Source organism: Natator depressus, chromosome 1, assembly GCF_965152275.1.
Source record: "Natator depressus isolate rNatDep1 chromosome 1, rNatDep2.hap1, whole genome shotgun sequence".
Lineage (NCBI taxonomy): Eukaryota > Metazoa > Chordata > Testudines > Cheloniidae > Natator > Natator depressus.
The window spans coordinates 226,870,837-226,895,778 of record NC_134234.1 but is presented as its reverse complement, the minus strand read 5'-3'; the positions used below and the strand labels follow the sequence as shown (position 1 = coordinate 226,895,778).

General features: G+C 40.1%; 1 protein-coding gene across 4 annotated transcripts in view; it reads right to left on the bottom strand.

Annotated features, from left to right (window-relative positions):
• The window catches only part of SCUBE1 (signal peptide, CUB domain and EGF like domain containing 1), a 295,284-nt gene that overhangs the window by 166,642 nt on the left and 103,700 nt on the right, over positions 1 to 24,942 (bottom strand). The window lies entirely within an intron of this gene.

Here is a 24,942-nt window from a genome sequence, read left to right as displayed (position 1 = left end):
TCCATCAATCCATTTTATTCTATTAGTTCTAGTTATGCCCTTGTGTCTCCTTAAAAATGTCCTCTCACTCACTGGTGTCCTCTCCTTTCAGACCCATATGATCAATTGTTATATCCCCCTTATTTCTCTTTAGGCCTTCAGTTTGTGTGCTTTAGGCTGTGCAAATCCCATGCAGCATTTGAACTTTTTCCTTTTGCTGTATGCAACGTCTCCAGCTGGTCATCAGCTTCTAGCTGCTTTTGTTGATTTTTGCTGCAATTTGTGTCTAGGACTTTCAAGAATTTATGAGATCTCAGGTGAAGTGAAAGGCTAAATTAAGACAAGAATGAGTTGTTTGCACACAAAGAAGCCCCTGCACCAAAAGATTCTTGACTTTCTGTTCTCACATGGTAAACAGAAAAGCAATAAGATGATGCAAACTAAATATATCTGTGTGCTCACAGCCTAAGAAATGTTATTACATAGCATGTAAAAGAAAGCAATATCTTAAGTTCTAACAAAATGGTACTCTGGATTTATATAACTCACTATAATGGGTGTTATTGAAAACCTCAACATGTACTATGAGGCAGGGATTGTAATAAAATATTATTGCTTAATCTATATGGAGGGTGAATGTTGAGGTTTTCAAAGATGATTCACTGCACACCTAGCCTTTGTAAGTGACAAAGAAGGTGACATCTGACCTATTCATCGATGGAGAGAATTTTATTTACTTTTCTATAAACCAACTTTGCCATTCTAGCTGCAGCTTAAAATCCAAACAGCTAAGCAGTTTCTCACTGTCTCAGGAAGGGGTCAAAAGCATCTCTGAAAATATGGCATAATCCAGTAGTGGATTTTATTTTATAAGAGTATGGAAAAACTAATGTGCATTATTATAGCCATGAAGTGACATGAAGAATCATACAGTGTCAGAGACAAAGAGGAAGAACCAGAGAAGAATGTGCCTGAAATAACCAGGCTTTTTTTTACCATTATCCAGGTTGCCTATTGATAACCATGCCTGTTCACCACATTTTCAAAATATTCTGGAACAAGTTTGAAGAAGTTCAGATGACATTGCCAGCAAAATGAGACCCTGGAAATGAGGACACAAACACTGCTTCTCACAGCAAAAAGATGGTTTAGCGATTTCTGGGAAAGAAACAGCAACCATTTTGTTTGAGCAAAAAGTAAAGCCATTTTTGAGGTGGATTATGGCAGTCATGTTGAAGACACAATATTTTTTTTCAGAGAGAGAAAGTGAAGAACATTAACATTACATCCAAGTAGACCACAGATTATAGCGCCAGAAGGGACCATTGTGATAATTTATTTTGACTTCTTCTATAACACAGACCATAGAACTTCTCTGAATTAATTACTATTTGAACTAGAGTACATCTGTTAGAAAATCATCCTATCTTGATTTAAAAATTGGCAGTGATGGAGAATCCACCATTGCCCTTGGTAACATCCTTCTTGAATGGTGGACATTAGAACTGGACATAATATTTCAGTAGTGGTTGCACCAATGCCATACACAGAGGTAACATAACCTTCCTACTCCATATTCCCGTTTATGCCTCCAAGGATTGCATTAGCCCTTTTTGCCATAGCACCACACTGGGAGTTCAAGATAAGTTGACTATCTACCACAACCCCCAAATCTTTTTCAGAAATGCTACTTTCCAGGGTAGAGTCTTCCATCCTGTAAGTATGGCCTATGCTCTTTGTTCTTAGATCTATAACCTCACATTTGGTCATATTTAAACACATATTGTTTGCTTGTGTCCTGCTTACAAAGTCATCCAGATTGCTCTGTATCAATGACCTATCCTCTCCATTATTTGCCCTCCCCCACAATCTTTATCAATAATGACTATGTTTTCTTCCAGGTCATTGATAAAAATGTTAAATGCACAGGCCCAAAAACTGATCCCTGCAAGAGCTTACTATAAACACGCCCACTTGATGACGATTCCTTGTTTACAATTTACATTTTGAGACCTATCATCCAGTTTTCAATCCATTTAATGTGTGCCATGTTAATGCTGTATTGTTCATGGCCCCACCATACTTTCATTTTATACTTCCATTTCCCTTTCCAGACAGACCTTCCCTCCACTAAATTCCACCCTGGCATCACTGTTAGTTATATTATGCATGGGCTGAGTCTGACCCTCCATCTTCAACTCAGTCTAAGCTAACATCAAAGCCAACACGCTGCATTAAAAAAACCCAACCCTTCTACCTTTGGGGTGCACACAGACCAATGGGCCGCTTTTCTCCACGTTAGTAATGTCTTAGGGGACAGTTTTTAATAGTGATTGAAGCAAAATGCGTAAATGAGGTTTGTAGTGATAGTGGCACTATTTTATGGAGATAGCATATGTGGACGATACAATGAAAGAGAAGAGGTGCAGGTGAAACTATCAAATAGGATAGGTTTGCGGATCCAAAGGGCTATTCCCTGTACAGTCCAATACTTGTCCATAGCTGCAAGGCAGTGGAGTCAACAGAGTAATGAGAAAAACCTGCTTGTGAAATGAAATAGAAAAAAATAGGTCCTCTTCTCTTCCTTTAGGACCCAATCCTGCATGGGAATTTTGGGGTGGGCAAAGGACGTTTGGGAGTAGCACTGCGGGATGCACTGGGACACATTCATAGAAGACTGAGTGAATGGCATAACTTCTAGGGGAAAACCCCGACATAAATGACTGGTAACACTTTACATTACAGGGAACAAATATACTATTAGTAAGTACATTTTACTTATGTGGTAACTACACCAATTTTACTTGGTAATTATCATAGGGCTACATAATAATTACATGTCCCTGCAGCTTACTTGGTAATTAATCTTAGTTGGTCCAAAAGTATTTACCATGTATCTGCACTGTGGTTTAGAAGATGAAATAACCATGTATTCTCATGGTACTTATTATGTCTAAACCCTGCTATTATGTGGTGCTATACTTACCATGAATCATTATCAATATGGTCAACATGGATGTTAGCGTTGAGCAATAAAACCCTATGTAGTTTGAGCCTGGCTTCTTAGAACTGGATGAATATTTTTTTTAAAAGCCTTAATAAGTTTGAATTTTTAAATGAAGTTTTATTAACTTTATATTTCCCCTTTACATTTCCTTGCAAAGAATATTCTAGCAAAAAATGTGCTGGCAGAAGTGTTGGCTGAAACAACAAATTTTAAGTGAGCATTAAAAATTTTTTGCACAAAGCAAAATTTTGAATTTGTAATAGGGAGTATTCACATCACAACCCTGATTTTCAGTTACGCTACTGTAATCAGGCAAACAGAAACAGATGAGATGACCTATATGTGCATTCAAAATATAATTTTGAACATCAAAAAAATCACAACTGACTGCTAATAAACATGCTACAGACTAAATAGCATTCAGAGAACGTGCTTAGCTGAGAGATGGGTCTAGTGTACTAGATTGGAGGTCAGTAGAACTGGCTATGCCATGGACCTGTTGCATTGTCCTAGGGCAAGTCACTTAACCTCTCTGTGCCTCTGCTTCTTCTTTCGCCTTTTGTCTACCTCGTCTGTTTAGACTAAGATCTTTGGGGCAGGGACAGTTTCTCACTATGTGTTCATAAACCGTCTAGCATAATCTAGGGCCCTAATCTCAGTTGGGGGTCTCTTGGCACTACCGTCGTATTAATAAAATAATAAGGCTTTTAATATTATTATTTAAATAATTTTAACAAAACAATATAATAAAATTGTGATCTGCTCATGGACAATTTGTAGACAGAAAGGGAGGTGAATTCAGTCAAATAATGTATTCTTTATAAATCCTAAACTCATCTCTGTAGCCCTTTGAGAGAATATCACTCTTCCTCTGTAGCACTGCAGATCAAATGTAATACTTTAACTATTTATTTATTAATTATTATTATTTGTATTACAGAAGTGCATCGAAGTTTCATCCAAGATCAGAACCCCATTGTGCTGGGGTTCTACATGTATATTTTGGAGGCCCTGCCAAAGAGATTTCTAGACATGATTGATATTTTCCATTCAAAATTTTTTTCCAATGAAAAATAGTATCTGTAAAAAAAATACAAAATTTTAATTTTAAAAAATTCGGATTTTTCTACAAAACATCCCCAAAACTGAAAAACTGTGGGGGTTTTTTTTTCATTTTTTGCCCTTCTTTTCCACAGTTTTGAATGGGAAAACAGAAAAGACATTAAAGGGAGAGGGAAAGAGCAAAATGCCCTCCCCAAAACTGAAAATAAAAGCACACCTTTTTAAAATTAAAAAATTGGAAAATTAAAAAAAAAATCACAAAAATGTGGAGTCAACATTTTCCACAAAACACACTTATTTTTTTGACCAGCTCTAAAGCTAAATGACTTTGCTAACCATCACTAGAATTGAATATCTGAGTGTTGGTGGCAGGAGACTGAGTGAAGGGACTTCAAGTCTGGAATCCGTGTCCATATCATTTTCTTCTCAGGACTTCAGGACATGATATACATCTCATCTGTTCCATCAGGCTTTTGCCTGCTGGGAGGCAAGGTGAGCTGAGGGAAGATATCAAGCTCTTTGGGAGTGGGAATCCATTTGGCTTTGAGACCATTAGAGAGCTGTTTACTCCTTGTATATACATTTAGAGCTAGTTGGATAAGCACGTTTTTATAATTTGAAAATTAACAGATCCTAGTTCCATGCAGAATGCACAGTACTTGTGCCTTACAATGAAACTTTTATTGAAATATTCCCACTGTGGCCTGTTAGAACTGGAGAACTAACTGATTTGTCTGATGCACAGGCAGCAGCTCTAAGATCATTCAATGGCAAATGACAAAGGATTGCACAATGTTGTGTGTTTTATTTAGAGGTGGGCCAGCACTTGAACTTTTGGTAGGAAAGAAAGTGTTCACATTTAAGTTACCAGGTTCAAATGCACTGTTATAGTCTTGAGCTAGGATTTTCAGATGATTTAATATCCCAGTCTCAGTTCTGGGTAGGATTCAGAACCAGTTTCAAATGTGTTTTATTGAATGGATTGGTTCACATGCAACTGACTTAGAGACTTTGAGAGACTTGTGCTCCTGTTGGCAGGAATCTTGCATATGAGATTTAAGTACCATCAAACCCAAATCTGAACCCAAAATGGACCAGACCACCACCACTTCAGCCCATGCCTAGTTATATTTATGATAATTTGACAGCCATCCATTCCACAAAAAACTGCCTTAAAGACTGATTGTTCTCGCCTAGCCCCACTCTTTTTTAAGTGGATCTACAGCGAATCCCCAATTGTTTAACCTTCCCCATTTTCACCAAGACCTTGTAACAGGCTGACATGGTTTGCCTGAAAGATCCCACCCTCCTAGCAGGTATTGATCCTGTCTGGGAAAGAGTTAAGATGGTTCTGCTCAATCAGTGAGGCAGGTGACTTGTTACCACACCTAGATAAAAAGGGAGGTGGGAGTGGCTCTGTGGGGAGAGAGGATCTAGTGCTGTGTAGTCTTGAGGGATGAATCAAATGGAGCAGCCAACCTGGGGCGGTTGGAGCTAATCTTTGTATTAGTTTATTTTTTGTTAATAAAATCAAACTTCTCAAAAGAGAGTAAGCAGTATACACAGTGTGTAGACTAGGTTTGTAAAGCAGGAAGGGAAGGAGTTTGCTCAAAGATTAAATTTCCAATCCTACTATCTCTGCATAGGGCTAAGGAGACTGGCCCTTGGATGCAGTGCTACTATGGTATCCTCCAAATTGAGGTTTGTAAAACAAATTTACTCAGTCCTGCCAGAGATTTTGGCTCCAATTACATTTTTTTAAAAACAACTTCAATATCATGCTGCCACAGGCAACACCTATTGTTTCCCATATTTGTCCCTGGCTAATTTCAAAAGCATTTGGATGAAGTAAGTTTGGAGCCTCGTCAACTGATAAAATATTTGGGGTTCTTTTTTCAAATATTAGGATTTTCCAAAAAGACATCCTCTGACTATTTGTTTAGATTTAAATGTATATAAAAATGCTCTAATGTAGCATTTTTTGTCAGTAGATCTCCAAGCGCTTCATGATCTTTAACGTATTGAGTCTCAGGTTACCACTCTGAAGTCGGACAAGGCTATCATCCCCACTTCATGGATGGGGAATTGATGCACCAAGAGGCTAAATGACTTGCCCAAGGTCACATAGGAAGTCTATGGCAGAGCAGAGAATTGAACCTGACTATTGCAAGTGATAGATTAGAGCCCTAACCACTTGACCATCCACATGCAAACCCACACCCACTCACCCTTCTCAAGTTGTATTTCCAGCCCAGATACAAAGCATGCTCTTGTAGCTCTCCCAGTTTACCAAACCCCCTTTACCTTCTGGCTTTGGGTATATCTTGATACTGTCAGATGCAATAGGGTTGTGCTGTATATAATTGCCTTTCATTTTTAACTGTATTCATCACAATTAAGAACTATATATTGTCTTCTGTAAAATAAATAAATATTTGAAAATGAACTTTTAACATTTATATGATCACGTGTCAGCTATTTGTTAAATAATTGCTGCTGAGTTCATGTGAATGCAAATCATTATGTTACATTTGCTGCTTTAACAATATGGTTTTATGAAAAATACATGACTAATTACTAAAACAAAACCCATTGAAATATTTCTATCAAGGAGGTATATTAGTAAGCATCATTATAATAGCAACACATTTGCAATGTGCTGTGATGTCAAATAGCTGGGGAAAAATTCTGGTACCACTGAAGTTAATGGCAAAACTTCCACTAACTTCACTGGGGTCAGACGTTTGCTCCTGGCCTTTTTTAAACTATCCCTGTCTTTTGCCTATAGGGGTTGAAAAATTTTTTCACCATCTATGCTGTAATCATTAGGATTGCCAGTTCTCTGGTGCTTTATACAAACTGTACTCTTAAGGCACTATGTCAGCCACACAACAATTCTGGTGGATTAGGCAGATTCCTATTGATGATGCTCTTTAAATTACTAAAGGGAGTCACTGTTGAGCAAATCAAAGAACTCTCTGCTCCTCCAAGGTCAGGACATTTTTTGAGGTACATTGCATGATCAACAACAAGACTAGAGACAAGCTCTGACTCCACTCCTGTCATCCTCTATTCCTATTGTTCCTCCCTCCTTCCTTCACCCCTATACTCTACCAACAGAATAATAATTTCCTGCCAGAGGTATACTTTTAGCAGGGGCAATTTGTGTTAGATCATGGTCCATGACCAACCTTGTATTGAACACTGACCACAAAGATTGCAGGTCCCTACATGTGATGCTTGAGCTTCATCTCAATGGAAAGTCACTCATATCAAGATGGAACATTGCATGCTGACATTTATGTTCTTTGTGAACCACACTTCCGGAATTAGAACAACTATGGCTGCAGTCTGCTCCAGTTTTTGCAGGTTAGGGAATGGTCCTCAGGCTCCTGGAAAGTTGCCAGTGCAGCTGTCTGTTGGATAGAGTTCAAGTGCCTCTTATTTATAGCTAAACTCTTCTTGTGGGTGATATACGCTGGTTTAGAAGAGAGTCCCAAGTGTGAAAGGAAGTTATTTGCATCTGATCATCCTATCTTAATATGGTACTCACACTTTCCAGAACCCTACCACTGTGAATATGCTGCACTGCATATTAATGTCCTGTGCTTATGAACAGGAAATAGGAGGATATGCTTGTGATGTTGCACTCCATTTGCATATGGAAATATGCTTATGAATATGACATAACTGGAATGTGCTTTATGCTAAATACCCCTTGTATGGTATCATTAGAAAGCTTGTAATATATTGAGTGTCTTCATCCTATTTGTTTGCATGTGTTATTTCTATGTCTGAAGTTGGGAGAATAAGACAAACTTGTATTACTAATGTAAACATACTAAGTGGAAACCATTAAGGGTGCTTCAGAATCAATGAACTGTAAATGGCTCTGTTTACTTCATAACCTTCTTGTGTAGGTGTGGGCCAGCCCAGGAAGAATGGAGGCTGGGGTCTCACAGAACATATGACCATGTCACATGATGCTGGAATCCATCTTAAATCTGGTATTTCTTCATTTAGAAGGAGGGATGGGGACCCAGAGAGACAAAAGATTCCCGCCTTGTGCCAAGGCTATAAAATGGCGTGGAGCAGAACAAAGGAGGCCAGTCATGAGAAAACCCCTAGTCACCACCTAAGATGGCTGCTGGAACTAACAAGGACCGTACCAGGGAAAGGATTGGTCCCAGACCAGGAAGGAGTCTAGTCTGTGAAAGAAGCTTATTGGAACATCTCTCAGGGTGAAATATTACCTGTAATCAGTTTCTTAATGTATTAGCCTTAGACTTGCGTGTTTTTGCTTTATTTTGCTTGGTAACTTACTTTGTTCTGGGTGTTATTACTTGGAACCACTTAAATCCTACTTTTTATACTTAATAATATCACTTTTGTTTATTAGTAAACCCAGAGTAAGTGATTAGTACCTGGGGGAGCAAGCAGCTGTGCATATCTCTCTATCCGTGTTACAGAGGGTGCACAATTTTTGAGTTTACCCTGTCTATGCTTTATACAGAGTAAAATGGATTTATTTGGGGTTTGGATCCCACTGGGAGCTGGGTGCCGGAGGCAGGTGACCTGCTAAGCTGTTTTCAATTAAGTCTGCAGCTTTGGGGGTGTGGACTGGACCCTGGGTCTGTGTTCCAGCAGGCTCAACAAGACAGGGTTCTGGAGTCCCAAGCTGGCAGGGAAAATGGGCTAAGAGGTAATCTCAGCACATTAGGTGACAGTCCCAAGGGGATCTCTATGACTGAACCTGTCACAATGCTATTTTGAGGGTTTTTTTCTTTCCTATGTACATATGTAGGTCATCTATGTTTTATCTATTTATTTGGAGGATTTTTCCACTCCACTTTTCCATTGTTAATGAATTTGCTGCAAGTAACACTGAAAATTTGTGTGTATTTGACAGTTAACTTTTGGCTACTTAACATAGAATGTAGAAACGGTGTTATCCAAAATCATCTCTATTGTTCATATGGTGCAGTAATAAAAAATAATTGACACTATTTTATTGTGCATTTGTTGCTGGGTATCAAGCAATGTACAGAATTGGCTCAGTGGGAAACATTTTCTTTATGACCACATAAATCTTTTTCATTAAAATCAGAGTTATTTATGCCTAGGACTACCTGTGCTTGCACCAGACCTGGTGGGCCAGCAGAAACCCCTGCCAAGACCACAGACTAACCCAGATCTCCAGGGATTCCTAGCCAACCATAAGGAGTGGCTTAAGAAAGCAGTTTTTTGAAGTTAGGTTATGAGTCCCTGTGGGCCCCCGAGCTTATTTTAAAAGGGAAAAATCCCTGCTACCTCTTACCATATACCAACATCCATAAAGCAAGAGGAAATACCTGGAGAAATATTCAGAAACTTATCTTTTTGATATCCCCACTGTGATCCATATTCTTCTGTAGCTTGTGCATGCTACTGTGCATCCATTAAAAAAGTAATCTCTGGATTCTGTCATAAAAGAATATTGTTCTAGTAATGTAATACAATAGGAGACATTGAAAAGGAAATATTTAGAAAATTCTGAGCAAATATTTGTGCTAATGAAGGTTAAGGATTTGGCAGTCCTGGAAACTGTAGCCCTCTATTTATCCACAGTCTAATTTCAATGCAGGCAGCTGGAGTGGAAGCTTCCCTACACTGACCTAAAGAGACCCTCTCTAGGAACAAGAAATAATTCATTCTTTATACGAGCTTGGCCCTGGACCTTTTTCAAGTAAAGGCTGCCAATTCTACTGAATTCATACACAGTGGTTTTATAAGATAGACTACGGTCAACTGGGATCTGATCTGAGACCACCTAAGTCATTCCATTAAGAAAACACGTTGTTGTTGAACTAGCGTATTGGGAGTGAAAAGCCAGAGCAGTTATCCACTTCAGTCTATTTCTGCATTTGAAAGGTGGTTGCAAAAGGAAGGGAAAGAGTTTTCAAGCAAGCTGAGTCACTCTTAGAAGTCTCACAAATGGCACAATAAAAATTAAGGGGAAGGTCAGGGAGATTTAGAAAATATTTTGGCCCTTAACCTACATGAATGATTAGTCCTTTGAATACCACTATTGCCAGTTTATTATGCTAAATGAACTGTCTCATGTTATATATGAGTCCTAGGCTCATAGGGACTGATGCAACAGCCATTAAAGTAAATCCAAATAGCCTCATTGACTTCAGTGGGAAATTAATTAGGCCCATGATGAGCAGATGCTATTCATATAGGCCAAGATTTTCAAAAGTGATTCTAGCTTCAATTTTTGGGTGCCCTACTTCAGGTTCCTTTAAAGGGGCCTTATTTTCAGAAGGCAGGTGCCCAGCACTTTCTGAAAATACCAGGCACCTGCCTTCTGAAAACAAGGCCTCTTTATAGTGCCTGAGGTTGGATACCCAAAAATGGAGGCCCTCAAAATCACTAGGTTTCAGAGTAGCAGCCGTGTTAGTCTGTATTCGCAAAAAGAAAAGGAGTACTAGTGGCACCTTAGAGACTAACCAGCTCATACGCTTTCGTGAGCTACAGCTCGCTTCATCGGATGAAGTGAGCTGTAGCTCACGAAAGCTTATGCTCAAATAAATTGGTTAGTCTCTAAGGTGCCACTAGTACTCCTTTTCTTTTTTCAAAATCACTAGTCATTTTTGAAAAGTTTGGCCAAATAATTGCTACTATTTGGGGTCTGATCTTGCCCTTATTCAAGTCAATGACAAAACTCCCATTCAGCAAGAGAAAGCCCTTTGAGACAATCACTTCCGACACTATATTTTCCCTAGCCCTTAGAAACCCCTCTTAATTTATTCTCTCCAAGATGTGAACTGAAGGTCCATTGCTCACAAGGTTCAGGAAACTATTTGCATTGCTTAAATCTCTGGCAGGCTCATTTCTAGAAACATCGACTGCTGAAAAACATTGGACCTTAAAACAGTTTTCTTCTACAAAGCTGGATCCTGCTCAGTTTAAAAGCCAGTGGCAATTTTGCCATTGAGTTCAATGGAACAGTAACTGGACTCACAGTATGATTGGATTCACAAGGAATTAGAAAGCATTAGAAAAAAAGATTTTTCTTCTGACTTTGTAAAAGTGTGTATTTTCCCCTTATTAGAAATTTACTTTTTCATTGAAATATACTACCCACTAATCAAATTTATGCCACTCTTCACTACTTAAATCTCAGAGGCAGACGACTGTACAGTGGGCAAGGTAACTCACGAGAGACAACGGGAAACCACATATTAGAAGCAACAATTAAAAAATACTAGAAAACTAAATAAAATAAAATTAGTTACTATGGGACTAATCCTGCACCATTAAAGTTAATAAAAGGTTTGCCACTCATTTCCAGGGGTGCAAGATCAAGCCCTATTACAACCTATCACCATCTCATGATTTAACTCAATACAATTTTTCATTTATTTTATTTGTTACAACCGAAGCATAGAGTTTGTCTAGGATTTCAAAAAAGAAAGAATGAAAGAAAAAACTGATATATAGCAACTATTTTGGATTGTTCCTATGATATCCTACTGCACAGCCAACCAAGTGCATTATGGGGGCATTTCACCTTGTCCTGATGCACCTGATGTAGGCCATTCCAGGATGCAAGGTAGAACAGTAAATAGAGCATAAGTCCGCCCATATATGGCAATTCTTTCCTATGCGTCTATTCTTAGTAATATCCCAGTCCTGCAAACACACGTGAAACACACGGAAACAGTCACATTGATTTTGATTTCTGTGGGACTATTCCTATGAGTAAAGTTAAGCATGTGTGTAAGTGTATCAAGATCAGAACTTAAATCCCCAAGTCATTTAAAATAACTTCTAGTTAATTCTAGAATACACACAAATTGTAAGGGAAAACACTGTAGGGTTTTTCCTCTGCATTTCTTCTTACTTCAGCCCAGATATCCCCAGGTGTTTAACAAGTTCTATCATTTGGATTCCCCCGCCCTCCTCACCCCGTATCAATACAAGGTTGAAAGCTTTGCTATTCAATAATCTAACTGCTTCCTTCTGTCCCACCCCACACATGAATCCATTTAATAATTTTAGAGCGCAACAGAGCATGAGTGTATAAAATATAAATAAGTGAGGACGACTTTTTGAGCATGATAGTCCGATGGAGATAGAAATACCAAAATGTCAGACATGGAAATATTAGACAGGGATAACACAAGGGAGCTTTAACCAAAAATTAACAACAGTCAAGGAATAGACTGGAAAGAACCAAAACAAATATCAGCATAGTTAGCACTAATGAGGCAGAAACAGTTGCTACACCTTTAAGAAATGAAGGGGAAAAAATTGACCTTCCTGTATTACTCCAAGGTATGTACTACAAAAATAATCATTTTTTAAAAGTAAGTCACCCTGAAGAAGCAGAACTCTGTAAATTATTAACTAGCCTATTTGAAGAGAAGGAAATATGTTCAAAGACTTTTCCAGTTATACTCAATATTTACTTTGAGACATATTTGATGCTGTGTCTAAAGAGACCCTGTTTTTCTCCCCTTTTGGAAATAGCAAGTCTGCCTCTGGTGTCATTATTGTGTGTGTGGAATTAATTTATTACTTCATCATGAGCACAAAATCTATCATCCACCACAAGCTGAGTCTCTAACTCTCAAGCAGGCAAACTCTCATTGCTTTCAGATTCATCATTAACACAAAGCTGAGATCAAAACTGAAAAGAGGGTATCCCTCATTTATTGTAATACAGCTGATTGTCTTCACTGGATGTTTTTAGTTTGCTATCACAGAGAAGTACAAGAAACACTAGTACATGTGGAAAGTTAAAACCGTAGGGATTATCTCTTGAAGCATTCCAGTCATGAGCCTAACACAAACTAGGAGAAAAAGCCTAAATTCATCAACTTAATACAACACAGTGGGCCACGTTATAGTCACCTTTTCTTATCCTTATCATCCAAGCACATAGTGTGCGACTGTGAGCTCAAGGCAGTAGCACTCCAGTGCAAGCATGAGTGGAGGCTACACATGCGTACCTGTAAGCTTAAGCACTCCATGTATTCCTTGGCAATCAGTGCAAAAAGGTCATTAGCCCCCTGCATGGGACTCACTTACACTCAACAGTGCAGAGTAAGTAGCATGTGGGTGAAGAATGGTCATGTCTTAAGAGGCATGTGCTCACAATACTCATTATGCACATGAAGCACTTGCTATGTGCTCCCCTCTTTGGCCTTACTCCTGCTTATTGACAGAAGTAATTTGGTGGCCAAGCACCACCTTGTTTGCTTCCCCTTTATTTCCATCAGCTGCTCTGCACTTCTGAAAACAAGGCCACTTATGTAGGTGCCCAAATATGGACTTGGGAGCTTACCTTTAGGCACCACATTCAAAAGCCTTGGCCAGTGTTATTTAAGTGGTTAATTGCATAACTAGGATATTTCATTATTTTAAAATTTAGCTCAACATCATTCTCTTTTTATTATATAACATGGGGGTTGGTCTGGTATTTATTTTAGCATTTAAGAGTCAAATTCTGCTTTCAGACAGAGGTGTAACACCCAGTGAGGTGAATACTACTCACATATGCTTTATGCCTATGCAATGTATTATTACACTCCTGTACTGTCTCATAAATCAGGAATAGCTGTTGGGTTAAATCCTTCCCTTTGTTGCCTGGGTGCTTGAAAAATGGGATGGAAGGGAACAAATAGAGCCCCTTGAGTTCCCTTTCAAGGAGCAAGGCTGGCTCTCTCCACAGCTCTGAAGAGTGCACGAGGGGAGAGGGATAGCTAAGGTACTGGTTAACAACAACATGCCTGTGGGTGCTCAGTCTGCAGTAAAGCCAATGTGTCCAGTTCCTAGCTGACTAGTGCATATTCCATTATTAGAAGCAATTGCTAGCCAGGACCACATGCTGCTTCTCTAAACAGGAGCAGCACAGCAAGTTCCTCTGGTCCACCATGAGGAATCCTGCCATCGCAATCATAATTTCTGTAACAGAGGACACAGTGGTTACCATCCCTGCTTCCTGCTACTTTCTCATCCAGTTCTGGTTTTATAGCCTAGCCACTTTACCATCATTTGCATTGACAAGCCATTGAAATCAGCTGCAGTTGTGAACATGATTCCAAGAGCAGAACTGGATCCTACATGTTTCATTTAATTTTGAAAATGCATTTCTGTTGTTTAATATTTTGCTTTCAGCTCTCATAAGTGAATTCTCCTGAAGTATCAAAGTTCTGGAGAATCTCTTTTCCCCAAACCTCCCTAAAGACCCATGAGGAAAAATCATCTTGTGGTTAAGACTGTAGGATGGGGTCAGGAGGCCTGTGTTCTGTCCCTGGCTATCCCAGAGATTTTTTGGCTGTTTCAGTTCCTTATCTCTAAAAGAGGGATACTACTTTCTTTGTCTCTCTATTGCAAGTTCCTTAGGACAGGCACGGTTTTTTATGCATGTACAACACCTAGCATAATGGGGCTCCAATAGGACCTCTAGTGCAACTGTAATAGAAATTAATGATAATTCTCCCACCTGTAGTACCACTAAGGCTGCTTAAATGTATTTGTCTGGCCACAGTACCTGCTGCAAAGTCGGTGCATTGCAATAGAGATTTCAGCCCCTTGTACTCTAGTTAGCATAGCAAAGAACCCTTTTAAGCAGTCTTTGTGGTATAAACAGAAAATAGCATCACCTTGTTCAGTGCCAGCTCCTTGACTGAAATATTCATCACCTATGTGATAGTTATGTGTCTTTCCGAAGTGCAAAATACACAGGCTTTTCAAATGGAGACTCACTATGTTCCATGTTCAAAGCTATGTGAAGCAGCATGGATTATTAGCTTGCATAGATAAAACTGTAATAGATTTTAAAGACACTGCATATTTTTGGTATAATTATGTATAAACCTTTAAAAAAGAGAGTTAAGTACACCACAGATATGAACACCATTAAATTTAGCAGTGTTAACTATAAATCCAGATCTGATCTTTAATTTTGCAAATAGCCCATAACTTTATAGTGGATTTAAACAAAAGGAGGATCTAAGACACCTCTACCCCGATATAACACGAATTCAGATATAATCCGGTAAGGCAGCCCTCTGGGGGGCGGGGATGCGCGTTCCGGCAGATCAGCGCGTAGGCATGTCTGGCTCCGACACGCTGCTCTGAGTGGTGTGTTAAGGGTGCCAGGTCGGGGCAGAGGGTTTGGATAAGGGGCAGAGGGTCTCGGGGGTGGTCAGGGGAGAGGGAGCGTGCGGGGGGTTGGATGGTTTGGAGGTTCTGGGGGCGGGGCGGTCAGGGGATGGGGGCATTGGATAGGGCGTGGGAGTCCCGGGGGGCCTGTCAGGGGGTGGGGGTGTGGATAGCGGTCGGGTTTCAGAGTAACAGCCGTGTTAGTCTGTATTCGTAAAAAGAAAAAAGAAAAGGAGTACTTGTGGCACCTTAGAGACTAACCAGTTTATTTGAGCATGAGCTTTCGTGAGCTACAGCTCACTTCATCGGATGCATAGCATATAGCGGTCGGGGCACTCAGGGAACAAGGAGCTGGGGGGTTGTGTCTGGAGGTGATTAAGGAAGATGGGGTCTCTGGAGGGGGCGGTCAGGGACAAGGAGCAGGGGGGGCTTATATAGGGGGTGGGGTCTTACGAGGGATGGTTGGGGTGGGGGGGGTCTCTGGAGGGGGTAGTAAGGGGACAAGGAGCGGGGTCAGGGTTGCATGGGTCAGGGGTTCTGAGGGGTCAGTCAGGGGGCAGGAAGTGACTATTAATAACAGAAATGCTTGAGGCCAAACCAAGTTCCATATAACGCAGTTCCACCTATAACGCGGTAAGATTTTACCGCATTATATCGGGGTAGAGGTGTACATTGTGAAGTACTGTAAATAATTTTTAAAACACATTACCCGATGGTAGTGCAAATGAATGAACACATTATATTTGTCATTTTAAAAATTGTGTTTATTTACTTACTCACAACAGAACTCCTCATAATCAGTGCCAGTTGCAAGAGTTCTTCTCTAGGTAGCTTGTGTGCTGCTACACGGAATATCTGCAGAGATGAGCTGATATGGTTTGAATGGATACATTTTTAAATAAGCTAAGCATACGACCACATAGCCACTCTTGAAAATGCAGCTGGGAAGCAAACTTTATGTGCAGGACTTCAGAACACAGGGCTTAGCTCAAGTATGACATTCAACTACGTCTTACTTTGCCACTGTGTCCCCATAAACAAGGTGGGCTTATCTTGATAGTGTCAATATCAACTTGTCACTTGCCTAGCTCCTGATCTCTGCTAGCTGTTCTGCTTCCTTCAGTGGTGCAGTAGGTAAGGATATAGCATCTAAACGGTCACTAAATTGAGATTGAAGCATCACTTTCAGATGTACTGCAACTTTTGGGAAGGGGTACTATTAGGGGGGCAGTATTTCAGATACAGGAAGGCAGAAGGGCATTAAACCTGCAGGTAGCTGTCATTCTAGCATTTGCACATCTCAAGAAAAATGTGATGACAATGATGATTTGCCTAACATACAAAAATGTGCTGTGTACCTCAGAAAACACAAGGCGACAGACCCTGCTGAAAGCGTTTACAATCTAAGGGTGAAATCCTGGCCCCACTGAAGTCAATTGGAATTTTGCCATCAGGATTTTACTCTGAAGCTTAGAGAAAGCTCAACGAGGAAGACAGTAACAATAAAAAGGGTGGGGACAGACTCAGATGGGAGTGGGGGGGAGGGGGGAAATCACAGGAAGAAATGTAGAGAGTTTACTTGGCTAAGTATTCTTAACATTTCAGGCGGGTTTTTTTAAATGCACGCTTTAACAAAATAATACCAAAACAAAACATGCCCATTGTCCCTTGAACCATGGCTAATAACTAGAGACATTCAAGAGCTTCAGATCATGTTTTGGGGATGTGCTTAGTTCAAATGAATAATTTTTGTCTTTCAGATAAACTATTTTTAATAATACAAAACAAAGTTTACTCTGGGTATTAATCTGTAGAGGCAGACTTCTGCTCTCACTGAAGTCAATGGCAAAAATCTCATTGATTTTATTGGAAGCACAATTTAACCCAATGACTGAACAAGCAAACAGAATACAGTTTAAACAGTCCATTTTACACTGAGTGTGAGGAAACAGTTTTAAGCGTAAATCAATTTCCAGTACTAATGGCAGGTAAGTAATGGAGTTCAGATCCAGAATAAGCTCTGAATCAAAACTTTCTCAATGTTCAAAGGTGTTCAGATGTGGTGTCCTGGTTCTCAAAGAGAGAAACTCAAATTGTGAAGTTCAGGTCAGGATCAGAACTCTTCCAAAGACAAGAAGAGTCTGTTTGAATCTGGTGTTCCATTTTGGGTTCATAATTAATTGACACATTAGTGGAACTTTGGTGTTTGTAAATACCCCAAACTAGTAAAGACCATGCAACAGTGGGCAAAACAATTAGTGTGAAAATTAAAACTGTGCTGTTTATTCTCAAAAATATTCTTTTGATTTACTTAAAAATCTAAACTTTGCTCCTCCTGCCTCTTTTCACTTCTCTTCTCCCCCACTGGCTTGCAGACTTCTCCAGGGTTCTATGGAGAAGTTTACACATTCCCTTAAATAAAAAGAGTTTACTGAACTTAAATTGGCAAGGAATTCATTTGTATGTATTTATTTTTACTTTAAAGATTAGTAAGTAGTACCTAGAACCAGGGACAACAACTTTTTTTTAATAATTAAATTAAATTATTAGTTCCCATACAATTGCATTTTTTCTTTCCATTGTATTTTTTCCTTTCAAATGTTCAGTTATCCAATCTAAAAATTCCTAAAAACTACATTTGTGACAGGAAAAGGGAAAACTTGAAATGAGTAAAAATCTTAAGACTTCACATGGTTTTTGTGTTATTTATTTTACAACATCCTACTCAGTGACCATTTAAAAAACCCATGTTTCTTTCAGTCCTCCCAGTCTTGCTGGATATGACGTTCAGTGTTAGTTAAGAAGTATTAGAGAGATGAATCATCTCCAACTAATATGACAAAATACAGCACGTCTAGATTTCAACTCCTAAAAAGACAATGACTAGCTTCACACAGAACCATACAAATACCATTTTAACTGAAATCTCTCCATCTCTCCTACTTTTAAGATCTGAAAGGTACCAAGCTACGAAATTTCCATGAGGACTTTGCAAAACAGTGTTTTGTTAGTGCCCTTCTGTCAGTCTTTGTCTTTCTCTCTCCTGCTTTCACTCTTATCCATTCTTGTTCTTTACAGTGATACATAGTAGCAATTTAATATCATCTGAAGGAAGCAATATTCTTGAAGTGAGCATAAGAGTTGGAGACATTTCAGCTCAGTCTAGATCTGGCATGGCTGTTTTTCAAACCACACATTTATTAAACTTTCTATCTGCAATTGTGTCTGCCCTCAGAAAGAAAACAGAAGAGTTCCATTTGTACAATAATAAAATGTCAATTTATACCTGAAGAAAACAAATGATCCAATGCAGAGTTACAAAGAGTAATCTGAAAACTAATTTCTGATTTTCGGATTCATCGGTGAACAGTCTCTCATGGAGGGTTCGTACTTTATTATTGTATTAAAGCTGTCAATCAAAAAGGTGCCTTATCCCATTCCTAGTTTGACATTTAGAAGATGAACAAAGAGCCAAACCGGAATAGCAAAGTGGAGTGGGCTGAGGAAGGAGGTGAAATTAAATACCAAGACTTGTGAATCTAACCCATGCCCTTCCTAGCTTGTGGAAAAGTCATGAACAACTGGTGCCACTCCTCACCAAAATAGCCAGTGTATCATTCAGAGAAGGAATCTCCTCTTTCTCTTTCAAACATACAGTAGTCTGACCCACACAGAAGAAACTCACCCTGGAAACACTGGATCTAGCCAACTACTTCCCAACTACTCCCATTTCTGAGCAAACCCACAGAAAACCTAGCCAAAGGCCAACTACCGTCTCATCTAATTGCAGCTAGTATTCTAGACTTGGCACAATCTGGACTCAGCCCAGGACATGGAACTGACACTGCTTTAGTGGCCATGATGGATAATTTCCTCCTGTCAATGGACAGAGTGCAGACAAGACAACCATTGTCATCCTTCTGGATCTCTCTACAAACCTGCCTTCTGCTCTCTGGCTTTCTATAGATTTTAAAATCACTTTCAAAGTCTTGGTCCTTATATTGAAGGAACTCCATGGTCTGGGCCCAGGATATCTAAAAGAGCAACTAAAGCTGCAGGAAGAAGACCATGACAACTCCACTCCTTTGGCACAATGGAATTCTCAACAATAAGAGTAAAGCTTGCCTGTGTGGGAGACAGAGCTTTCTTCAGGGTTGGTCCGAGACTGTGGCATGAACTCCCCTGCGAACTAAGGACTACTACAAACCTCACCTCCATCCACTCCAAGTGCAAGGTGCATTACTTTGACCTCGCCTTCTCTAATATAAGCACATAGCAGTGTGTGTTTATATATTCGCAAAAAGAAAAAAGAAAAGGAGTACTTGTGGCACCTTAGAGACTAACCAGTTTATTTGAGCATGAGCTTTCGTGAGCTACAGCTCACTTCAGCTCACGAAAGCTCATGCTCAAATAAACTGGTTAGTCTCTAAGGTGCCACAAGTACTCCTTTTCTTTTTTCTTTTTGCGAATACAGACTAACACGGCTGTTACTCTGAAACCTGTTTATATATTGTTATATATAAACCCTATCAAAACAAGACACTCCACTACACATGCTTTTCCTGGAGAGGATGAGAGAACAAACAATATATGAAAGATGTTAGTCACTTCTGGAAGACACTCTATACTATAGTGATGAGTAAAGTATAAGAACCTATCCAGAATAAAATAGGTACTAAAATGGGTTAATGAACTTGGCTTTCACTTCTGGAGATATGGCTTCTCATCCTGGGTCAAGCTCCAGAATGAGGTCTTTCCTCTAGTTCCTGATGCTGGGGAATACCATCCACGTTACAAAAACACTACAGACATTTTACCATGATTGACAGTCTGTGCTCAGAAGAGGCTTCAGGACTGTAACAACAGGGATATTGTTACAGCTCAGAGCTGAGAAGCTTTGGAAGCTCTCCAGTGTGGAGATGCTTAGCCTCTTCACAGATAAGAAGATCTTCATGATCTGCCTGCTCACAGTACTTTTCCTTCATTACCCCCATACTACCCCAAACATAGGATTCAGATGATCAAAGCAAATCAGTACAACTTTTGATGGCATATAGACTACGAATTGGGAGATGGAGGGATGAAGCCTAGACAAAAGAACAACCAAGGAAAGCTAAGATTATCACATGAATCACTCGCTACTGGACACTATTAGACCCTCACTCTTGGCTTATACTCATAAGTCAGTAGCAGAACACTGGTTTTGATTGAAAGAGAACAGGAAAGAAAGTGAAACTAAATTAGTAAAAGCAATGAGGCACCACAGGAGGGTGCTGCATACAGTAACTGTATAGCTCACAGCAGGAACAATTGAGACCAACCCGATTCTATGCTCTCTGCGGAGCTTTAATGCAGAAAGTAGAAATTTTCCTTCATAGCATCAGAGAGCGAAATGATCTACATGGAAGCAGAGCCATGCCAACCAAAAAGGAAAAAGATTCACTAGTGTTGCTGTGTGTGAAAGGAGGAGCAAGGTACCAATGACACTATCAAACTAGACGCTGTTGAGAATGCAACAAGGTTTCAGAATTAGCTCAACAACTGATTGATTCTATAAAGAGTTTACTATATAAGTATCACTGCAGAATGCTCTGTGACAGTGGGTCACTTTCCTTTATCCCAGAGGTTGTGCTTTGCATGCTTTGTGTGTGTATAGTCTATAGAGGACCATGGGATTCTTTGGAATAAAGTACCCCCCCCAACACACACACACTTAATATGTATAGATATATTTTATATACGGACACACTTGTGAGTAGACTGTAAGACACACAGCAGTTACTGTATATGGTATAATGCAAATACTGTTACCTCCATTTTCTTAGGCTGTTTTGAGCAATTAATATTTTAAAAATATTTTTCAACCACTGCTCCCCCAGACCTTTCACTAACAGAGTCAGATCACGTTCCTATGCAGAAACAGATAGGGAGGGGCTAGGAAACTCTGCAAGAAGAATCTTATAGGGTTTCTCCAACTTCTCCATTCCCCCATAGAATAAACCAGGGCTCGGCACACAAACCCATGGAGCTTGTGGGCTCAGGATCCCTGCCAGGGAAGCTTTCAAGCAAAGATCCTAAGGAAACAATCCTTGAATTTCTTCTTTCTGACCATCACCTTATTCCCTTTAACATCTCCCCTGCCCATTCTTCCAGCCATTTTCAGAACCCTAAACCATCAACATTTGGCTTCTCTGTCAGGAGCAGGGGGCTTGGAGCTTCACTCTCCATTAGTTCCCTCTTTGACTCCTTTAACTCCACTCTCTCCTTTACCTTGCATTCCTCTGCCCCACTACCCTCTTTTCCACTGACCACAGGCCTTGCGAATTTCTTCCACTTCATCCTGGCCTCCTTCAGTAATGCCATCTTTTTCAAACAACAGCACTACTGCTCCTTCCTTATCGACTCCCATACCTACAAATTAATACCTATTTGCCATCTTCACCTTCTTATGTCCCTCTTCTCTTTCCTTGTCCCTCTGTGTCAAGGAACTTGAGAATTTCAAGAAATTCAATTATCCCCCGGCCTCTTATAGTATAGCATCCTCCTTTACATATCACCAACTCTGAGGTTTCTTGGGTACTCTCCCTTGTAGTCCTTCCCATTTATCCATCTGATCCCATTCCCTCCTACACGTTTTCCCCCATTGGTCCTCATGGCTCTCTCAATCTCTCCCTATTATCTAGCTCCTTTCTTTTGTACATGCATGTCCTGTCCTCAATATTACTGTTACGATTTATTATGTTTTCAGTAGTATCCATAGCCTGCTCTGCAAAAGAAGGCACAGCCCTCATCCCAAAGTGCTTATATAAATACAGACATAGAAGACAGGCAGAGAGTGTACGTCTACACTGAAACCACAGGGGACAACTGCAGCTCAAGTAGACGTATCTGAACTAACTTTAATCTAGCTAGCTCGGACCCTGGAGCAGTGAAGCTATGGCAGTATGCGCTGTACATGTCCTCCCAGAAAAATGGAGGGTAGGGATAAAAGGTTCCAAGCAGCAGGCCTGGTGATGACTGGCCATATCCTGATAATACAAAGTTTTAATGACATAACAGTGTTTACTTTCTCATATAATAAGCATAGACATAAAAAATGCCTGAGCTATACCTGTCTCTACTACAACCATCCCATCTAACTTCCACTCTTCACTTTATGTACCTTGATAAAGCTTTTTACAATTGCGGCGCTGGTTTCCCCTCGTCCAATCCTTCCTGAATCTACTGCACTGAAATGGCACCCACCCAGGTTTCAAATAACCTCTTCCTGAAAATCCCAAGGTCTTCACTCTGTCCTCAATCTTTCAACTTTCTACAGCCTTTGACACCATTTATCACCCTATTCTCCTTGGCCTACCCTGGAGTTTTGTGGCTCTGCCGCTGGTCTTTCTCCTATCTATCCAACTTCTCTTTCAGCATCTGCTTCTCCTCCTCTCTCTAAACAGATATCTCTGGGAGCCCCACGGGGATATGTTACCTTTTCTTTTCCCTCTACACTTTATGCCTGGGTGACCCTATCTGCTGATACAGCTTTGGAGCTCTTCTCTATACCAGTGACTCTCACATAAACACCCCCAGTCCTGCCCTGCTCCCTTCCATCCAGCCCCTCTTACCCCTGTTTTATCTTAGATGACCTGCTGCCAGCTAAGGCTTAAATATGGCTGAAGTTGAGATACTTATATTCTCCTTAAACCCCCTTATCCTTCTTTTGTCCATTGCTGTTGGTAAAATGAGCCTTCACATTCAGTATTTAAAGTAGATTAAAATAAGCAGGGGAGCTAACAAGTTTTGTCTTTATGTTTGGTGCTATTTTCTTACATCATGTGGTTACAGGATGCACTGATGGGTAGAGAATGGGAAAAAGAAGAAAAAAATGGTATTCAAATGGTGTTCAAGTCCCAAAGCAGGACCACACCCAGCCATGCGAGAGAGAGTATGTGCATGTGAGCACACAGACAGGCACCTATGTACTCATGCTTACAGTTCCAAGAGCAGTTTTAGCACCTAAACAACAACAATAATCCCTCCCCTTCTAAATTTTCATAGAAATGTCAGAGATGGTCTAGGTGTACTTTCTCCTGCCACGGGGCAGGGAGCTGGGCTAAATGACCTCTAGAGCTCTCTTTCAGCCCTACATTTCTTTGATTCTATGATTTTTTCCCAGTGAATTATGGGAAAAAATGTCTGTCCTTCAGGGCACATGGGAGAATTGTGGGAAGGCACTGGAGGACTGTCAGCACTTGAATGGTTTAGCCTGTGTCCTCACGCCAGTTGGAACATTCCTGACAAAATGAAACGTTGTTGAAATATGCTGTTTTGCTGAAGCCAAAATATTTCTGAGAGATGTACTGGTTTTGACAATGTTTTTATAGCCTGGTAATTAGGGCACTGGCCTGGGATGTGACAGACCCAGGTTTAGAGTGATCTGGGATAAAAACTCCAATCTGATTTAGGCACAACAGGGATTTGATCCTAATCTCTCTCACATCCTAGGTCAGTGACCTAGCTGCCAGGAGGGACACTGACACAGCTACAACCGAAAACAGAATTGTGTCAAAATGTCTGTTTTAGTGAAAACATTTGAAAGATTTCATTTTTGTTCCAATGAGGAACAAAATCAAATTTCAAAACCCGGAAAGCTGTCACGAAATGAACTTGTCATCTCGAGTACCAATCTATCTGGGGTAAGTGACTGGTCTCTTGGGACTGGAAGCAACCTAAATGTGATGTGATCTTTGGTGTAAAAGACCATTTATCACTAAGTCCAGTTCGTCTGGGTGGCAAGATAGACTGGAGACGCTAAGGGGACTATCTCTGACTCCATGGTAAGTCTGCTATAAAGATCCAGTTCACATTTGGTACTGGTTTGGTGAAATCTAATTATAGAACACACCAGCAGTTTGCGGTGTCTGCCCTGTTTGCTGATGCTCTGCCATGAGACAGGCACTCACAGTTGTGAGCCACTCCAAACAGTGTGAAACCCTCAACAGAGGTAATTACAATCTGCCTGTATATATTTTCTTTGCAATTTCAGCTGGATATTGTACTCTTTCCTTCCTAATGTAAAACTGGTACATGGTGCTGCTGTGCATAGCTAAACCACTGTTCTATTTGACCTCAAGAGGTCATTGTATTTCAGTGGTGGAGGAAAAGATTCCTGTGCATAGTTCACATATAAAAGTTTATTAAGGGCCTGATCCTAAGAGTTGCTGAGCTGCTGCAATGCCTACTGGAAGTAAATGTGAGTTGCAGCTACTCAGCACCACTTAGGATAGGATCAAGTATATAAAGAGCTCTGGGATCCTTCAGGATGAAAGGTGCTATATAAAAATGTAAGATAATTATTGCAGAGGCACCAAAGCGAGCAGACAAGACATATCACTGACATTTAAAATACTTACTGTTCTACCAGTCTGTGTAGGAATTCTAAGTTAATGTGTCTAAGCGTGGGAGACGGCACCAAGATGCGAGATGGAAAAAGACTTGGCAGCCCAGAAAATTATGTCAATAAACAATGTGGGACGGATCCAGCAACAGTGCACTCCGGAGGGCTGGGAACCCAGGTACTAACCTCTTTGGCAGAGCAAGGCCTTAGTTTGAGAAAGCCACCAAATTTAAACAGCGAGTGTTGATAAAGATTAAAAGGGGAAACATTTAAAAAAGAGGACTAGAAATAATTTAGTGAAAGTAGAACTCAGACACTTGCTGCCTCATGAACAGCATGGCCAAGTCTCTGT